Source organism: Oncorhynchus keta, chromosome 10 (assembly GCF_023373465.1).
Source record: "Oncorhynchus keta strain PuntledgeMale-10-30-2019 chromosome 10, Oket_V2, whole genome shotgun sequence".
Taxonomy (NCBI): domain Eukaryota; kingdom Metazoa; phylum Chordata; class Actinopteri; order Salmoniformes; family Salmonidae; genus Oncorhynchus; species Oncorhynchus keta.
In genome coordinates this window covers 12,673,520-12,691,585 of record NC_068430.1, presented here as the reverse complement: position 1 = coordinate 12,691,585, position 18,066 = coordinate 12,673,520, and the positions used below count along the sequence as shown (strand labels likewise).

General features: G+C 41.3%; 1 protein-coding gene and 1 long non-coding RNA gene across 5 annotated transcripts in view; both read right to left on the bottom strand.

Annotated features, from left to right (window-relative positions):
- The window catches only part of LOC118374600 (metabotropic glutamate receptor 4-like), a 318,221-nt gene that overhangs the window by 172,030 nt on the left and 128,125 nt on the right, over positions 1-18,066 (bottom strand). The window lies entirely within an intron of this gene.
- Positions 6,017-7,534, bottom strand: LOC127932122 (uncharacterized). 2 transcript variants are annotated; one of them, XR_008144157.1, is made up of 3 exons: positions 7,425-7,534; positions 6,445-7,362; positions 6,017-6,139 (listed from the first exon to the last, which is right to left on the bottom strand). It is a non-coding gene; the product is annotated as an uncharacterized LOC127932122 (long non-coding RNA). The 2 variants fall into 2 exon arrangements; XR_008144158.1 differs by having other exon boundaries at positions 6,445-7,240.

The following is an 18,066-nucleotide window of genomic DNA, read 5'->3' as shown; positions in this document are numbered from 1 at the left end:
GACATGGATGTGAGATTTCACACGTTTTTGTGGGAGCATTATCGTTGTTCTTACAGGATGTCAGTCAAATGACTGAGGACATGTTATGAAGTTTCAAGTTTTAACTTTATTTGTCCCAGAGGGCAATTGGTTTTGGTTATGGTATATCATACAAACACATACGTATGAAACTAGGCAGACACTAAATACAGCAAACTAAAGTCCCTCTGATTTCCATGGAAAAACCAGATGGGCTCCAGGCACAGGAAGGTGATCAACCAGGTAGTGAACAGAGGTCATCTTAGCTCATTGCCCCTGAGCTAAGCTCTGGTGGCTAACACAAGTATTTGGGGCTCAGGCAAGACTAGTACTCATTCAAGCATTGGTTCTGCCAGGTCATGGCTGGAAATGGACCGTGGGTGGTTGTAGGATGGTTGGAAAATATCCCAATACCAGCTAGATTCCTAAAACCCTGGATAGCGCTTGAGACTAGAGGCTCCATGAACATTTCCTCCCTGACACTTCAGTGGAGAGGGGGCATCTTGTCAAATAGGGGGAGTAACAGTTCACAACTTGCCTTGAGTGGTTGAGTACCTTGCTTAAGCAGGTTGACTGACAGGTTTAAACACTGTGTCACCAACTGCTGTGGGGCAGCTCTGTTCCTGAAAACCACCAGATCCACTCACAGAGATTCACTGGGGATAATCAGTTATGACAGACAGTTGAAAGTGAGTTAAAGTGTAATCTATTCATAATCAAGACGCTGGAATGAATATTGAATCTGACATGTAGCAGTGGAATCAGTCATGTCCAGAAATCACAAGGGCTATTCTAGTCAACTAACTATGATAACAAAATAGTTGCTAAGGTGCTGAGAAGCAACTGTAGAATGCATTGGGAAACCATGGAAATGGTGAGTTAATATATTTCCCAGAGAATAAATAATTCCTAATATTCCAGCTTGGGAAAGCATTCATGTGACATCCTATGAACACAATGTAGGTATTACTTAGCTATAGAGAGACAGAGAGAGACAAAGAGAGAGAGAGAGAGAGAGAGAGAGAGAGAGAGAGAGAGAGAGAGAGAGAGAGAGAGAGAGAGAGAGAGAGAGAGAGAGAGAGAGAGAGAGAGAGAGAGAGAGAGAAAGAGAGACAGAGAGAGGGACAGAGAGAGGGACAGAGAGACCAAGAGAGACAGAGAGAGGGACAGAGAGAGACAGAGAGACCAAGAGAGACAGAGAGAGGGACAGAGAGAGACAGAGAGACCAAGAGAGACAGAGAGAGAATGGCCTCACCATTGGCAGTTATCTTAGCCGTTACAAAGAATAATGTACTGTAATCAAGCAAAGCGAGTATGTATCCGCACATTACATTTCAAATAACTCCGCTCTGGGTACGTTCATTAAGTATTGAAAGCTATTCTTGCCTCGAACTTTGGATTTCCATAAGCTCATTAGTGATCATATTGCTCCACAGATCATCAGGGTTGGGGCAAGAAATTACTCTGCTACAAACGACCAGAGAAGGCAGCTTCAGCTAGAAATATGGTAATTAATAATGTCTTTGTGGGTAGACTGATTAAAATTCCTGCAGGATAACAATGTACAAAATGGGTTTATGCCCACCCTGCTTTTCACCCATCAGCACCATATTGAGATTTTCCACCGAGAAGATTACAGTTATCAAAATGAACATTCAAATAATGCTTAGTACATCTGACCCTGATGAGTCCTTGTGGTTGGGCCAGGCCTATTACATTGCATACCTAGCGCCTAATAATCTGCTATATTCACACACCTCTTCTCCATGGCCTGGGGGTTAATTGCCAGGTCATGCTGGCAAAATAAGTTTCTAACCTCCAAGGGGCTTTCATGCTTGAATAAATAAATATTGATGTCAATCCGTTCATGATTTTTGACAAGTGGGATCTCCATACCTTGCAGGAAGACTAGTGACTCTCATTCAACTTTCCCTCCAGAGTGTCTACAGTGCCATCAGAAAGTATTCACACCCCTTGACTTTTTCCACATTTTGTTGTGTTTGAACCTGCATTTAAAATGGATTCAATTGAGATTTCTTTTGTCACTGGCCCACACATTATACCCCATAATGTCAAACTGGAATTATTTTTTGGGATAATTTTACAAAATAATTTAAAATGAAAGGCTGAAAAATCTTCAGTCTATAAGTATTTAACCAGTGGAGGCTATTGAGAGGAGGAAAGGGAGGACCATCCTTCTTAGTGAATTTCAGAAATGTTTTAATTGTAAAACATTTTAAAAGTTATCATTTTTACATGAAACAATACTAAATATAATCACGTCACCAAACAATTGATTTAAAAAAAAAGAAATTGAAGAATTTCAAATATAAAATATGTTTGATTTGTTTAATAATGTTTTGGTTACTACATGATTCCAAATGTGTTATTTCATAGTATTCATGTCTTATAGTATTATTCTACAATGTAGAAAATAGTAAAAATAAAGAAAAACCCTGGAATGAGTAGGTGGGTCCAAACTTTTGACTAATTTTGTGTTTTATACAAAAAAATATATATGAGGGATTGGAAATGATGCAGACAATTACATTAATGGAAGCTACAATCTATCTGCAATAATAAAGCTGATCTACACCCCCTCCAAAATTAAAAATAAATACTAAATAAATAAAGAACTGACTCTATGTCCTGAATACAAAGGGTTATGTTTGGGGTACGTCCAACAGTACCTCTTCATATTTTCGAGCACGGTGGTGGCTGCATCATGTTATGGGTATGCTTGTCATTGGCAAGGACAAGGGAGTATTTTAGGATTCAAAAAATGGAATGGAGTTAATCACAGGCAAAATCCTAGAATAGAACCTGGTTCAGTCTGCTTTCCAACAGACACTGGGAGACAAATTAATCTTTCAGCTGGACAATAACCTAAAACACAAGGCCAAATATACACTGGAGTCGCTGAACAAGACAACATTGAAAGTTCCTGGGTGGGCAAGTTACAATTTTGTGTAGATGGGTGAGATTAACCCAATGAGAGAAGGTCACAAGTGTTTCCATAAAAGGTGTCTGGGTTTAAACATCTTTTTTTGCACATAAAGTGAATAGTTTAATCAGTTGATAGTGACAGAATTAGATTACTTCCCAATCAAAATCAGCCTCTGAATGTCAAGGAAACAAAACAATGATACCCCATATCCATCGGAGTCACACATTTCCCAGGAATTTTACAGCTTGTTTCTAGCATGAAGCATTGTGCACCAAAACGCTGTTATAGATCACTTTATGTAATCGGATCCCTTTAATTTTCTTCAAAATGTTAAGCTAACAAGGGGTAGGCTGTGACTTTTTTTTGCCATTTTCTTTAATAAAGGTAGGCCTATAGTATACCCTCTCATTCCCCCTCAATTTGAGTATTGGTTTTAACATAACAGCCTATTTAAAAAGTGCATGGTGAGTGAGGGAATTGACAAATCTATGGACATAAGCAGCCTATAGCCAAATTTGGTCATTCAAACAGGTAGGCCGACCTCATTTCTTAAATAGGAAAAAATAGGCACCAACCCAAAGCCCTCTTGTTGTTAGCAATGTCTAATTAAAATGAAGATTGTTTACATGAATTTGCATTCTTTCATCACCATTAGCTGTCCATTTCCGCAGCTGCTGCTTTAAGTTTCAGCACCAAAATGTAAGTTACTCGAATCTGGCTTATTGTGAAGTCAATAACTCTGATAAATACATCATGGGCAAGAAACATTTCATTAAATCTATTATAGTAGTAGCAAGCTATCAAAGTTGACCTCCAATCCTCCTTCTCATCTTTGCGCTCTCCTTCTCAAACTGAACAGAACATAGTGGAATAGGCCTAATGGAAAATAATTTTCAGAAGAAACCTTTGACTCTCCTCCTGAACTGCCACAGCCCTTCACAGTATAGCATTTGGTTAAGCAGCACACAAAATTGTTTTTGATCAGCAAGAGCAGAGCAGCGGGGCACAGGGTTGGAAAATCCATTGCACTGTGTAATGCAGCTTAGTTTTATTTGGGCACACATCAATATATAGCCTAATAAGCAACGTATTCTAAAACACTGAGAAATATTGACATTTCAATGACAAATTACATGACCCTCCCATGGACTAGATTTAAAAAATGACTAAACCTTCCCCTTGACTGAAATAGAACATTTCAATGCATCCCTTAGTGGAAGAAAAAAATCAGAATTGGGCTGCCAGTGTAAACACAGCCCATGAGACGCTGTCTTAACCAACTTCCTTAGGCTTCAATTCACATTTTACATAGGAATTAATGGTGTCATGTGATTGATGGCTTTGTCCATTCACATATACTGTAATTGATTCAAACCAATAACTCTGAAGACATGATTATATGACTATTTGAATATTATGTATCAGGTGCTACTATCAAATTATCCAGATCTAGTCAAATGTTCAAGTCTTTCAGATTTTAATTGGTATTTTAGGCTACTTGTATTTCACTTGTTGTTTTTTTACTTGACAATATAATTGTATTGTCAGCTAAATTGAAACTGGAAGGGAATAATGTAATTACCACCACTGTAGTCTACCCTAAATCGGCCATAGCAGATGGTAGTTTCTATGCAACGTATCTTATTTAATTCCTGTGTAGCATCCCAGTTTTTGGTTCCTAGCTACACCCACACTAGACTAGTGTGAGAGAATCTCCTGAGATTGTGCTGAGAGGATAATAGGGAGGCACTTAGCCCTGTTCATACACTGCTCTTTCTCCACTCTACATTCTCATTCCTCCACAACAAAACTGCAGAGTAGGGAGGATCATATTACCACTATAGCATAGGCTCTGCTGGAGGCTGGTGAGAGGTCGGCTCAAAATAATGGTACCACCAGCTCCCTGTCATAGGGTCCTTCTGGGTCATTTTGATACATTTAAAGGCGATATCAATTAAAATCACCCTGACACTTTCTGGAGGACAGTGACAGAGGAGGGTCTTTGTGAAGGTATCCACCAGGAAAACCAAAGAAGAAGAACACTCACAACCACTGGCGTAAACTTACAGAAAACTTAGATTGTGCCTTTGCGCAAATGTTTTCTCATATATTTTTCGACTAAATGAGAAAACCATGAGATGTCTCACTGTATTTTTTCAATATGTGTTTCCGTCACGTTATATAATACTTTACATGACTATGTGTGCTGATGGAAGGAGAACGTCAGTGGCTGTGAACTCCTCTCCAGCTTCCACAGCTATGTTGGGGGGGGCAGAGCTGTTGATCCAAGCCTGAACCTTTAAAAATGGAGAAGATCAATCAGAGTTATCAGATTGTATGAAATCTAATCAATAGGCACCTCTTGAGGAATATGGGGCTCTCAGCACCAGTGTAAGTCATCGATTGCCTTCTCAGGTTGTCGTTTCAATTAGACCGCTCTTATCAGTGGCCTGGTCTTTCTTTAAGGAACAACACAAGTCTGGATATGTAAGCATCCTGTTTTGCCTTGCTGGCCAATCTAACAGCACTTCAAAAACCAGGCGAGGACCTCCCGAGATTGTACACTATCTGTAATGCTTCCACCTCTCTCACAAGTTTTATATCGCTTCCGCCTCTCCCACATACATTTTATATCGCTTCCACCTCTCCCACATACATTTTATATCGCTTCCGCCTCTCCCACATACATTTTATATCGCTTCTGCCTCTCCCACATACATTTTATATCGCTTCCACCTCTCCCACATACATTTTATATCGCTTCCACCTCTCCCACATACATTTTATATCGCTTCCACCTCTCCCACATACATTTTATATCGCTTCCACCTCTCCCACATACATTTTATATCGCTTCCACCTCTCCCACATACATTTTATATCGCTTCCACCTCTCCCACATACATTTTATATCGCTTCCACCTCTCCCACATACATTTTATATCGCTTCCACCTCTCCCACATACATTTTATATCGCTTCCACCTCTCACACATACATTTTATATCGCTACCACCTCTCCCACATACATTTTATATCGCTTCCACCTCTCCCTCTCCCACATACATTTTATATCGCTTCCACCTCTCACACAAGTTTTATATCGCTTCCACCTCTCCCACATACATTTTATATCGCTTCCACCTCTCCCACATACATTTTATATCGCTTCCACCTCTCCCACATACATTTTATATCGCTTCTGCCTCTCCCACATACATTTTATATCGCTTCCACCTCTCCCACATACATTTTATATCGCTTCCACCTCTCCCACATACATTTTATATCGCTTCCACCTCTCCCACATACATTTTATATTGCTTCCACCTCTCACACAAGTTTTATATCGCTTCTGCCTCTCACACAAGTTTTAAATCGCTTCCGCCTCTCCCACATACATTTTATATCGCTTCCACCTCTCCCACATACATTTTATATCGCTTCCACCTCTCCCACACATTTTTATATCGCTTCCACCTCTCACACAAGTTTTATATCGCTTCCGCCTCTCCCACATACATTTTATATCGCTTCCACCTCTCCCACATACATTTTATATCGCTTCCACCTCTCCCACATACATTTTATATCGCTTCCACCTCTCCCACATACATTTTATATCGCTTCCACCTCTCCCACATACATTTTATATCGCTTCCACCTCTCCCACATACATTTTATATCGCTTCCACCTCTCCCACATACATTTTATATCGCTTCCACCTCTCCCACATACATTTTATATCGCTTCCACCTCTCCCACATACATTTTATATCGCTTCCACCTCTCCCACATACATTTTATATTGCTTCCACCTCTCACACAAGTTTTATATCGCTTCTGCCTCTCCCACATACATTTTATATCGCTTCCACCTCTCCCACATACATTTTATATCGCTTCCACCTCTCCCACATACATTTTATATCGCTTCCACCTCTCACACAAGTTTTATATCGCTTCCGCCTCTCCCACATACATTTTATATCGCTTCCACCTCTCCCACATACATTTTATATCGCTTCCACCTCTCCCACATACATTTTATATCGCTTCCACCTCTCCCACATACATTTTATATCGCTTCCACCTCTCACACAAGTTTTATATCGCTTCCGCCTCTCCCACATACATTTTATATCGCTTCCACCTCTCCCACATACATTTTATATCGCTTCCACCTCTCCCACATACATTTTATATCGCTTCCACCTCTCCCACATACATTTTATATCGCTTCCACCTCTCACACAAGTTTTATATCGCTTCTGCCTCTCCCACATACATTTTATATCGCTTCCACCTCTCCCACATACATTTTATATCGCTTCCACCTCTCCCACATACATTTTATATCGCTTCCACCTCTCACACAAGTTTTATATCGCTTCTGCCTCTCCCACATACATTTTATATCGCTTCCACCTCTCCCACATACATTTTATATCGCTTCCACCTCTCCCACATACATTTTATATCGCTTCTGCCTCTCCCACATACATTTTATATCGCTTCCACCTCTCCCACATACATTTTATATCGCTTCCACCTCTCCCACATACATTTTATATCGCTTCCACCTCTCCCACATACATTTTATATCGCTTCCACATACATTTTATATCTCTCACACATACATTTTATATCGCTTCCACCTCTCCCACATACATTTTATATCGCTTCCACCTCTCCCACATACATTTTATATCGCTTCCACCTCTCACCTCTCCCACATACATTTTATATCGCTTCCACCTCTCCCACATACATTTTATATCGCTTCCACCTCTCCCACATACATTTTATATCCCTTCTCACCAAGTCTCCCACATACATTTTATATCGCTTCCACCTCTCCCACATACATTTTATATCGCTTCCACCTCTCCCACATACATTTTATATCGCTTCCACCTCTCCCACATACATTTTATATCGCTTCCACCTCTCCCACATACATTTTATATCGCTTCCACCTCTCCCACATACATTTTATATCGCTTCCACCTCTCCCACATACATTTTATATTGCTTCCACCTCTCACACAAGTTTTATATCGCTTCTGCCTCTCACACAAGTTTTAAATCGCTTCCGCCTCTCCCACATACATTTTATATCGCTTCCACCTCTCCCACATACATTTTATATCGCTTCCACCTCTCCCACATACATTTTATATCGCTTCCACCTCTCCCACATACATTTTATATCGCTTCCACCTCTCACACAATTTTATATCGCTTCCACCTCTCCACATACATTTTATATCGCTTCCACCTCTCCCACATACATTTTATATCGCTTCCACCTCTCCCACATACATTTTATATCGCTTCCACCTCTCCACATACATTTTATATCGCTTCCACCTCTCCCACATACATTTTATATCCCTTCCACCTCTCCCACATACATTTTATATCGCTTCCACCTCTCCACATACATTTTATATCGCTTCCACCTCTCCCACACATTTTTATATCGCTTCCACCTCTCCCACATACATTTTATAACACTTCCACCTCTCCCACATACATTTTATATCGCTTCCACCTCTCCCACATACATTTTATATTGCTTCCACCTCTCACACAAGTTTTATATCGCTTCTGCCTCTCCCACATACATTTTATATCGCTTCCACCTCTCCCACATACATTTTATATCGCTTCCACCTCTCCCACATACATTTTATATCGCTTCCACCTCTCACACAAGTTTTATATCGCTTCCACCTCTCCCACATACATTTTATATCGCTTCCACCTCTCCCACATACATTTTATATCGCTTCCACCTCTCCCACATACATTTTATATCGCTTCCACCTCTCCCACATACATTTTATATCGCTTCCACCTCTCACACACTACACAAGTTTTATATCACAAGTTTTATATCGCTTCCACCTCTCCCACATACATTTTATATCGCTTCCACCTCTCCCACATACATTTTATATCGCTTCCACCTCTCCCACATACATTTTATATCGCTTCCACCTCTCACACAAGTTTTATATCGCTTCTGCCTCTCCCACACATACATTTTATATCGCTTCCACCTCTCCCACATACATTTTATTTTATATCGCTTCCACCTCTCCCACATACATTTTATATCGCTTCCACCTCTCCCACATACATTTTATATCGCTTCCACCTCTCCCACATACATTTTTTATATCCTCTCCCCCACATACATTTTATATCGCTTCCACCTCTCCCACATACATTTTATATCGCTTCCACCTCTCCCACATACATTTTATATCGCTTCCACCTCTCCCACATACATTTTATATCGCTTCCACCTCCCACACAAGTTTTATATCGCTTCCGCTCTCCCACATACATTTTATATCGCTTCCACCTCTCCCACATACATTTTATATCGCTTCCACCTCTCCCACATACATTTTATATCGCTTCCACCTCTCCCACATACATTTTATATCGCTTCCACCTCTCACACAAGTTTTATATCGCTTCTGCCTCTCCCACATACATTTTATATCGCTTCCACCTCTCCCACATACATTTTATATCGCTTCCACCTCTCCCACATACATTTTATATCACCTCTCACACTTCCACCTCTCCCACATACATTTTATATCGCTTCCACCTCTCCCACATACATTTTATATCGCTTCCACCTCTCCCACATACATTTTATATCGCTTCCACCTCTCCCACATACATTTTATATCGCTTCCACCTCTCCCACATAGTTTTTATATCGCTTCCACCTCCCACATACATTTTATATCGCTTCCACCTCTCCCACATACATTTTATATCGCTTCTCCACATACATCTCCCACATACATTTTATATCGCTTCCACCTCTCCCACATACATTTTATATCGCTTCCACCTCTCCCACATACATTTTATATCGCTTCCACCTCTCCCACATACATTTTATATCGCTTCCACCTCTCCCACATACATTTTATATCGCTTCCACCTCTCCCACATACATTTTATATCGCCTCTCCCACATACACCTCTCCCACATACATTTTATATCGCTTCCACCTCTCCCACATACATTTTATATCGCTTCCACCTCTCCCACATACATTTTATATCGCTTCCACCTCTCCCACATACATTTTATATCGCTTCCACCTCTCCCACATACATTTTATATCGCTTCCACCACATACATCTCCCCTCTCACATACATTTTATATCGCTTCCACCTCTCCCACATACATTTTATATCGCTTCCACCTCTCCCACATACATTTTATATCGCTTCCACCTCTCCCACATACATTTTATATCGCTTCCACCTCTCCCACATACATTTTATATCGCTTCCACCTCTCCCACATACATTTTATATCGCTTCCACCTCTCCCACATACATTTTATATCGCTTCCACCTCTCCCACATACATTTTATATCGCCACCTCTCCACCTCTCCCACATACATTTTATATCGCTTCCACCTCTCCCACATACATTTTATATCCTTCCACCTCTCCCACATACATTTTATATCGCTTCCACCTCTCCCACATACATTTTATATCGCTTCCACCTCTCCCACATACATTTTATATCGCTTCCACCTCTCCCACATACATTTTATATCGCTTCCACCTCTCCCACATACATTTTATATCCTTCCACCTCTCCCACATACATTTTATATCGCTTCCACCTCTCCACATACATTTTATATCGCTTCCACCTCTCCCACATACATTTTATATCGCTTCCACCTCTCCACATACATTTTATATCGCTTCCACCTCTCCCCACATACATTTTATATCGCTTCCACCTCTCCCACATACATTTTATATCGCTTCCACCTCTCCCACATACATTTTATATCGCTTCCACCTCTCCCACATACATTTTATATCGCTTCCACCTCTCCCACATACATTTTATATCGCTTCCACCTCTCCCACATACATTTTATATCGCTTCCACCTCTCCCACATACATTTTATATCGCTTCCACCTCTCCACCTCTCCCACATACATTTTATATCGCTTCCACCTCTCCCACATACATTTTATATCGCTTCCACCTCTCCCACATACATTTTATATCGCTTCCACCTCTCCCACATCTCCCTCCCACATACATTTTATATCGCTTCCACCTCTCCCACATACATTTTATATCGCTTCCACCTCTCCCACATACATTTTATATCGCTTCCACCTCTCCCACATACATTTTATATCGCTTCCACCTCTCCCACATACATTTTATATCGCCTTCCACCATTTTATATCTCCCACATACATTTTATATCGCTTCCACCTCTCCCACATACATTTTATATCGCTTCCACCTCTCCCACATACATTTTATATCGCTTCCACCTCTCCCACATACATTTTATATCGCTTCCACCTCTCCCACATACATTTTATATCGCTCTCCCACATACATTTTATATCCCCACCTCTCCCACATTTTTATATCGCTTCCACCTCTCCCACATACATTTTATATCGCTTCCACCTCTCCCACATACATTTTATATCGCTTCCACCTCTCCCACATACATTTTATATCGCTTCCACCTCTCCCACATACATTTTATATCGCTTCCACCTCTCCCACATACATTTTATATCGCTTCCACCTCTCCACATACATTTTATATCGCTTCCACCTCTCCCACATACATTTTATATCGTTCCACCTCCACCTCTCCCACATACATTTTATATCGCTTCCACCTCTCCCACATACATTTTATATCATTTTTTATATCGCTTCCCCACATACTTTTATATCTCCCCTCTCCCACATACATTTTATATTTTATATCTCCACCTCTCCCACATACATTTTATATCGCTTCCACCTCTCCCACATACATTTTATATCGCTTCCACCTCTCCCACATACATTTTATATCGCTTCCACCTCTCCCACATACATTTTATATCGCTTCCACCTCTCCCACATACATTTTATATCGCTTCCACCTCTCCCACATACATTTTATATCGCTTCCACCTCTCCCACATACATTTTATATCGCTTCCACCTCTCCCACATACATTTTATATCGCTTCCACCTCTCCCACATACATTTTATATCGCTTCCACCTCTCCCACATACATTTTATATCGCTTCCACCTCTCCCACATACATTTTATATCGCTTCCACCTCTCCCACATACATTTTATATCGCTTCCACCTCTCCCACATACATTTTATATCGCTTCCACCTCTCACACAAGTTTTATATCGCTTCCACCTCTCCCACATACATTTTATATCGCTTCCACCTCTCCCACATACATTTTATATCGCTTCCACCTCTCCCACATACATTTTATATCGCTTCCACCTCTCCCACATACATTTTATATCGCTTCCACCTCTCCCACATACATTTTATATCCCTTCCACCTCTCCCACATACATTTTATATCGCTTCCTCCCACATACATTTTATATCTCCCACATCCCACACATTTTATATCGCTTCCACCTCTCCCACATACATTTTATATCGCTTCCACCTCTCCCACATACATTTTATATCGCTTCCACCTCTCCCACATACATTTTATATATCATTTTATATCGCTTCCACCTCTCCCACATACATTTTATATCGCTTCCACCTCTCCCACATACATTTTATATCGCTTCCACCTCTCCCACATACATTTTATATCGCTTCCACCTCTCACATAAGTTTTATATCGCTTCCACATACATTTTATATCTCCCACACATACATTTTATATCGCTTCCACCTCTCCCACATACATTTTATATCGCTTCCACCTCTCCCACATACATTTTATATCGCTTCCACCTCTCCCACATACATTTTATATCGCTTCCACCTCTCCCACATTTTATATCATTTTATATCGCTTCCACCTCTCCCACATACATTTTATATCGTTCCACCTCTCCCACATACATTTTATATCGCTTCCACCTCTCCCACATACATTTTATATCGCTTCCACCTCTCCCACATACATTTTATATTGATTCCACATTTTATATCGCTTCCACCTCTCCCACATACATTTTATATCGCTTCCACCTCTCCCACATACATTTTATATCGCTTCCACCTCTCCCACATACATTTTATATCGCTTCCACCTCTCCCACATACATTTTATATTTTATATCTTCCACCTCTCCCACATACATTTTATATCGCTTCCACCTCTCCCACATACATTTTATATCGCTTCCACCTCTCCCACATACATTTTATATCGCTTCCACCTCTCACACAAGTTTTATATCGCTTCCGCCTCTCCCACATACATTTTATATCGCTTCCAAATCAAATCAAATCAAATTTTATTTGTCACATACACATGGTTAGCAGATGTTAAATGCGAGTGTAGCGAAATGCTTGTGCTTCTAGTTCCGACAATGCAGTGATAACCAACAAGTAATCTAACTAACAATTCCAAAACTACTGTCTTATACACAGTGTAAGGGGATAAGGAATATGTACATATATATGAATGAGTGATGGTACAGAGCAGCATACAGTAGATGGTATCGATACAGTATATACATATGAGATGAGTGTGTAGACAAAGTAAACAAAGTGGCATAGTTAAAGTGGCTAGTGATACATGTGTTATAAGGATGCAGTCGATGATGTAGAGTACAGTCCCACATATGCATATGAGATGAATAATGTAGGGTCTAACATTATATAAGGTAGCATTGTTTAAAGTGGCTAGTGATATATTTACATAATTCCCATCAATTCCCATTATTAAAATGGCTGGAGTTGGGTCAGTGTCAATGACAGTGTGTTGGCAGCAGCCACTCCCACTGTTAGTGGTGGCTGTTTAACAGTCTGATGGCCTTGAGATAGAAGCTGTTTTTCAGTCTCTCTCCCAGCTTTGATGCACCTGTATGACCTCGCCTTCTGGATGATCCCAGGCAGTGGTTCGGGTGGTTGATGTCCTTGATGATCTTTATGGCCTTCCTGTAACAACGGGTGGTCCCTGGAGGGCAGGTAGTTTTTGCGTTGTAGTCCTCACTACCCTCTGGAGAGCCTTACGGTTGAGGGCGGAGCAGTTTATGATACAGCCCGCCAGGATGCTCCCATTGTGCATCTGTAGAAGTTTTGAGTGCTTTTGGTGACAAGCCGAATTTCTTCAGCCTCCTGAGGTTGAATAGGCGCTTCTGCGCTCTCCCGCTGTCAGTGTGAGTGGACAATTTTTGTCTGTGATGTGTATGCCGAGGAACTTAAAACTAGCTACCTCTCCACTACTGTTCCATCGATGTGGATAGGGGGTGTTCCCTCTGCTGTTTCCTGAAGTCCACAATCATCTCCTTAGTTTTGTTGACGTTGAGTGTGAGGTTATTTTCCTGACACCACACTCCGAGGGCCCTCACCTCTTCCCTGTAGGCCGTCTCGTCGTTGTTGGTAATCAAGCCTACCACTGTTGTGTCGTCCGCAAACTTGATGATTGAGTTGGAGCGTGCGTGGCCACGCAGTCGTGGGTGAACAGGGAGTTTTAGAGGGCTCAGAACGCACCTCTGGGGCCCCCAGGATCAGCAGGAGATTTTTGCCTACCCTCACCACCTGGGGGCGGCCCGTCAGGAAGTCCAGTACCCAGTTGCACAGGGCGGGGTCCCACATACATTTTATATCGCTTCCACCTCTCCCACATACATTTTATATCGCTTCCACCTCTCCCACATACATTTTATATCGCTTCCACCTCTCCCACATACATTTTATATCGCTTCCACCTCTCACACAAGTTTTATATCGCTTCCACCTCTCACACAAGTTTTATATCGCTTCCACCTCTCCCACATACATTTTATATCGCTTCCACCTCTCCCACATACATTTTATATCGCTTCCACCTCTCCCACATACATTTTATATCGCTTCCACCTCTCCCACATACATTTTATATCGCTTCCACCTCTCCCACATACATTTTATATCGCTTCCACCTCTCCCACATACATTTTATATCGCTTCCACCTCTCCCACATACATTTTATATCGCTTCCACCTCCCACATACATTTTATATCGCTTCCACCTCTCCCACATACATTTTATATCGCTTCCACCTCTCCCACATACATTTTATATCGCTTCCACCTCTCCCACATACATTTTATATCGCTTCCACCTCTCCCACATACATTTTATATCGCTTCCACCTCTCCCACATACATTTTATATCGCTTCCACCTCTCCCACATACATTTTATATCGCTTACACCTCTCTCACAAGTTTTATAGCGCTTCCACTTCTGCCACATAAGTTTTCTTCCTAATATTGCGTTGCACCCCTTTTTTCCCTCAGAACATCCTCAATTCATTGAGGCATGGACTCTACAAGGTGTCGAAAGCGCTACACAGGGATGCTGGTCCATGTTGACTCCAATGCTTCCCACAGTTGTGTTAAGTTGGCTGGATGTCCTTTGGGTGGTGGACCATTCTTGATACACACAGGAAACATGTGAGCGTGAAAAACCCAGTAGCGTTGCAGTTCATGACACAAACTGGTTTGCCTGGCACTTACTACCTTACCCCGTTCAAAGACACTTAAATCTTTTGTCTTGCCCATTCACTCTCTGAATGGCACACATACACAATCTGTGTCTCAATTGTCTCAAGGCTTAATAATCGTTCTTTAACCTGTCTTCTCCCCTTCATCTACACTGATTGACATCAATATGGGATCATAGCTTTCACCTGGACTCACCTAGTCAGGTTATGTCATGGAAAGGTGTTCATAATGTTTTGTACACTCAGTGTATATTGAATTTGCGAGATGACTCTAGCAGTCATGTGCCTTTCTGAGATTCTACATAAGATATGGTGAATAGCAGGTTGGGTAGGCGCATTGTGAATAGCAGCAGGGTGGATGGCCTTATGGAAATCCACATCTGTGACCTTCTAATGCTTTCATGGCAAAGGGATGAGTCACAAGCGGGACAGCTCAAATTCCATTATCCTGGCGGCTTTGGGCATGAGCTAAATGGAAAAGGGTGGCTTGCCCAACCGAAATGGGATCCAATAGTAATTTATTTTATTTGAATTACAAAGGATAAAACTGAGAACTGTAGAGGAAGAATACATTTCTGCACCCTAAGTATTAGTCTCTACCAGGGTTTCACACAGAGACCCTATGTATCTGCCGTATCATACTATAGCATCGAGGCCTGGGTTGAAGTCAAGATGGTATTGGAGGGAATGATAGCTGACATGTGGTAGTGGATAATGTGAATATCCCAAATGTTTTTTTCCTGGTCAAGTCACAAACATCAACATTTCTTAACAGAAATGCTTACCTTCTTTCATGGACAACACCAGACTGAGAAAATATCTCTCGTTCTACAGTACATCTCGTTCCCCTTTTACTGCCCATATCATTCTGGGGCCAAACATGCATTAGAGGAGCTATCAGCTCGGCAGGGCTTGGCTGTTTGAAACAGACCAAGACTATCAGTGTTCGATAGAAACGGATGACTTACGCAGTGCAGTCAGTTCCCCAACCACTCTGCCTTATCCTTATCAGTCCTCCATGCAGTGTTGTCGAAGCGAGAACACACATACTAACAACAGGAACAACAAAAAATGTCACAGGAATCAATGTATCACTCGTCCGACGTATATGGTCAAGTTTCATTACGGACGCTCGTCTTGAAGAGTCAAGGTCAGGAGTCAAGCTATAAAGGTCAGGCTTTGCGGTGCAAGTGACCAAGTTAATTATAGGTTAATAACGGAGGTTGAATGAGATGAATGAAAGTACTACTTTGGATGATTAACTTATCAAACTAGCCCCAGCTCACCAGTTTGTCACACCAGATACATACTGTATATACTGGTACACTAAATGTAACCGTGGATCATTTGCTCATTCTTGCACAGTGTGTTACTGAGAAAAACCACCTGAAAGATGGAGAGACTCTAGCCTCCGCTATATAGCATATTTTTCCCATGTTACATCAAAGACTGAAAATAAGTCATGCATAGAAAAAAATGCATTTGACAGAACAGAACAGAAACCCTTGATTAGAGAATAATTATACTTGTAATATTGGATCTGTTCAAAAGTGGATTTCGATGTTTAAAGACGTGGGAGAACATAACATCTCTACTTTTTATTTTATTTTAATTTTTTATTTCACCTTTATTTAACCAGGTAGGCTAGTTGAGAACAAGTTCTCATTTGCAACTGCCACCTGGCCAAGATAAAGCATAGCAGTGTGAACAGACAACACAGAGTTACCCATGGAGCAAACAATTAACAAGTCAATAACACAGTAGAAAAAAAATAAAGAAAAAAAAGGGGAGTCTATATATATTGTGTGCAAAAGGCATGAGGAGGTAGGCGAATAATTACAATTTTGCAGATTAACACTGGAGTGATAAATGATCAGATGGTCATGTACAGGTAGGTAGAGATATTGGTGTGCAAAAGAGCAGAAAAGTAAATAAATAAAAACAGTATGGGGATGAGGTAGGTAAAAATGGGTGGGCTATTTACCGATAGACTATGTACAGCTGCAGCGATCGGTTAGCTGCTCAGATAGCTGATGTTTGAAGTTGGTGAAGGAGATAAAAGTCTCAAACTTCAGCGATTTTTGCAATTCGTTCCAGTCACAGGCAGCAGAGAACTGGAACGAAAGGCGGCCAAATGAGGTGTTGGCTTTAGGGATGATCAGTGAGATACACCTGCTGGAGCGCGTGCTACGGATGGGTGTTGCCATCGTGACCAGTGAACTGAGATAAGGCGGAGCTTTACCTAGCATGGACTTGTAGATGACCTGGAGCCAGTGGGTCTGGCGACGAATATGTAGCGAGGGCCAGCCGACTAGAGCATACAGGTTGCAGTGGTGGGTGGTATAAGGTGCTTTAGTGACAAAACGGATGGCACTGTGATAAACTGCATCCAGTTTGCTGAGTAGAGTGTTGGAAGCAATTTTGTAGATGACATCGCCGAAGTCGAGGAAATCAGGGATCGGTAGGATAGTCAGTTGTACTAGGGTAAGTTTGGCGGCGTGAGTGAAGGAGGCTTCGTGGCGGAATAGAAAGCCGACTCTAGATTTGATTTTCGATTGGAGATGTTTGA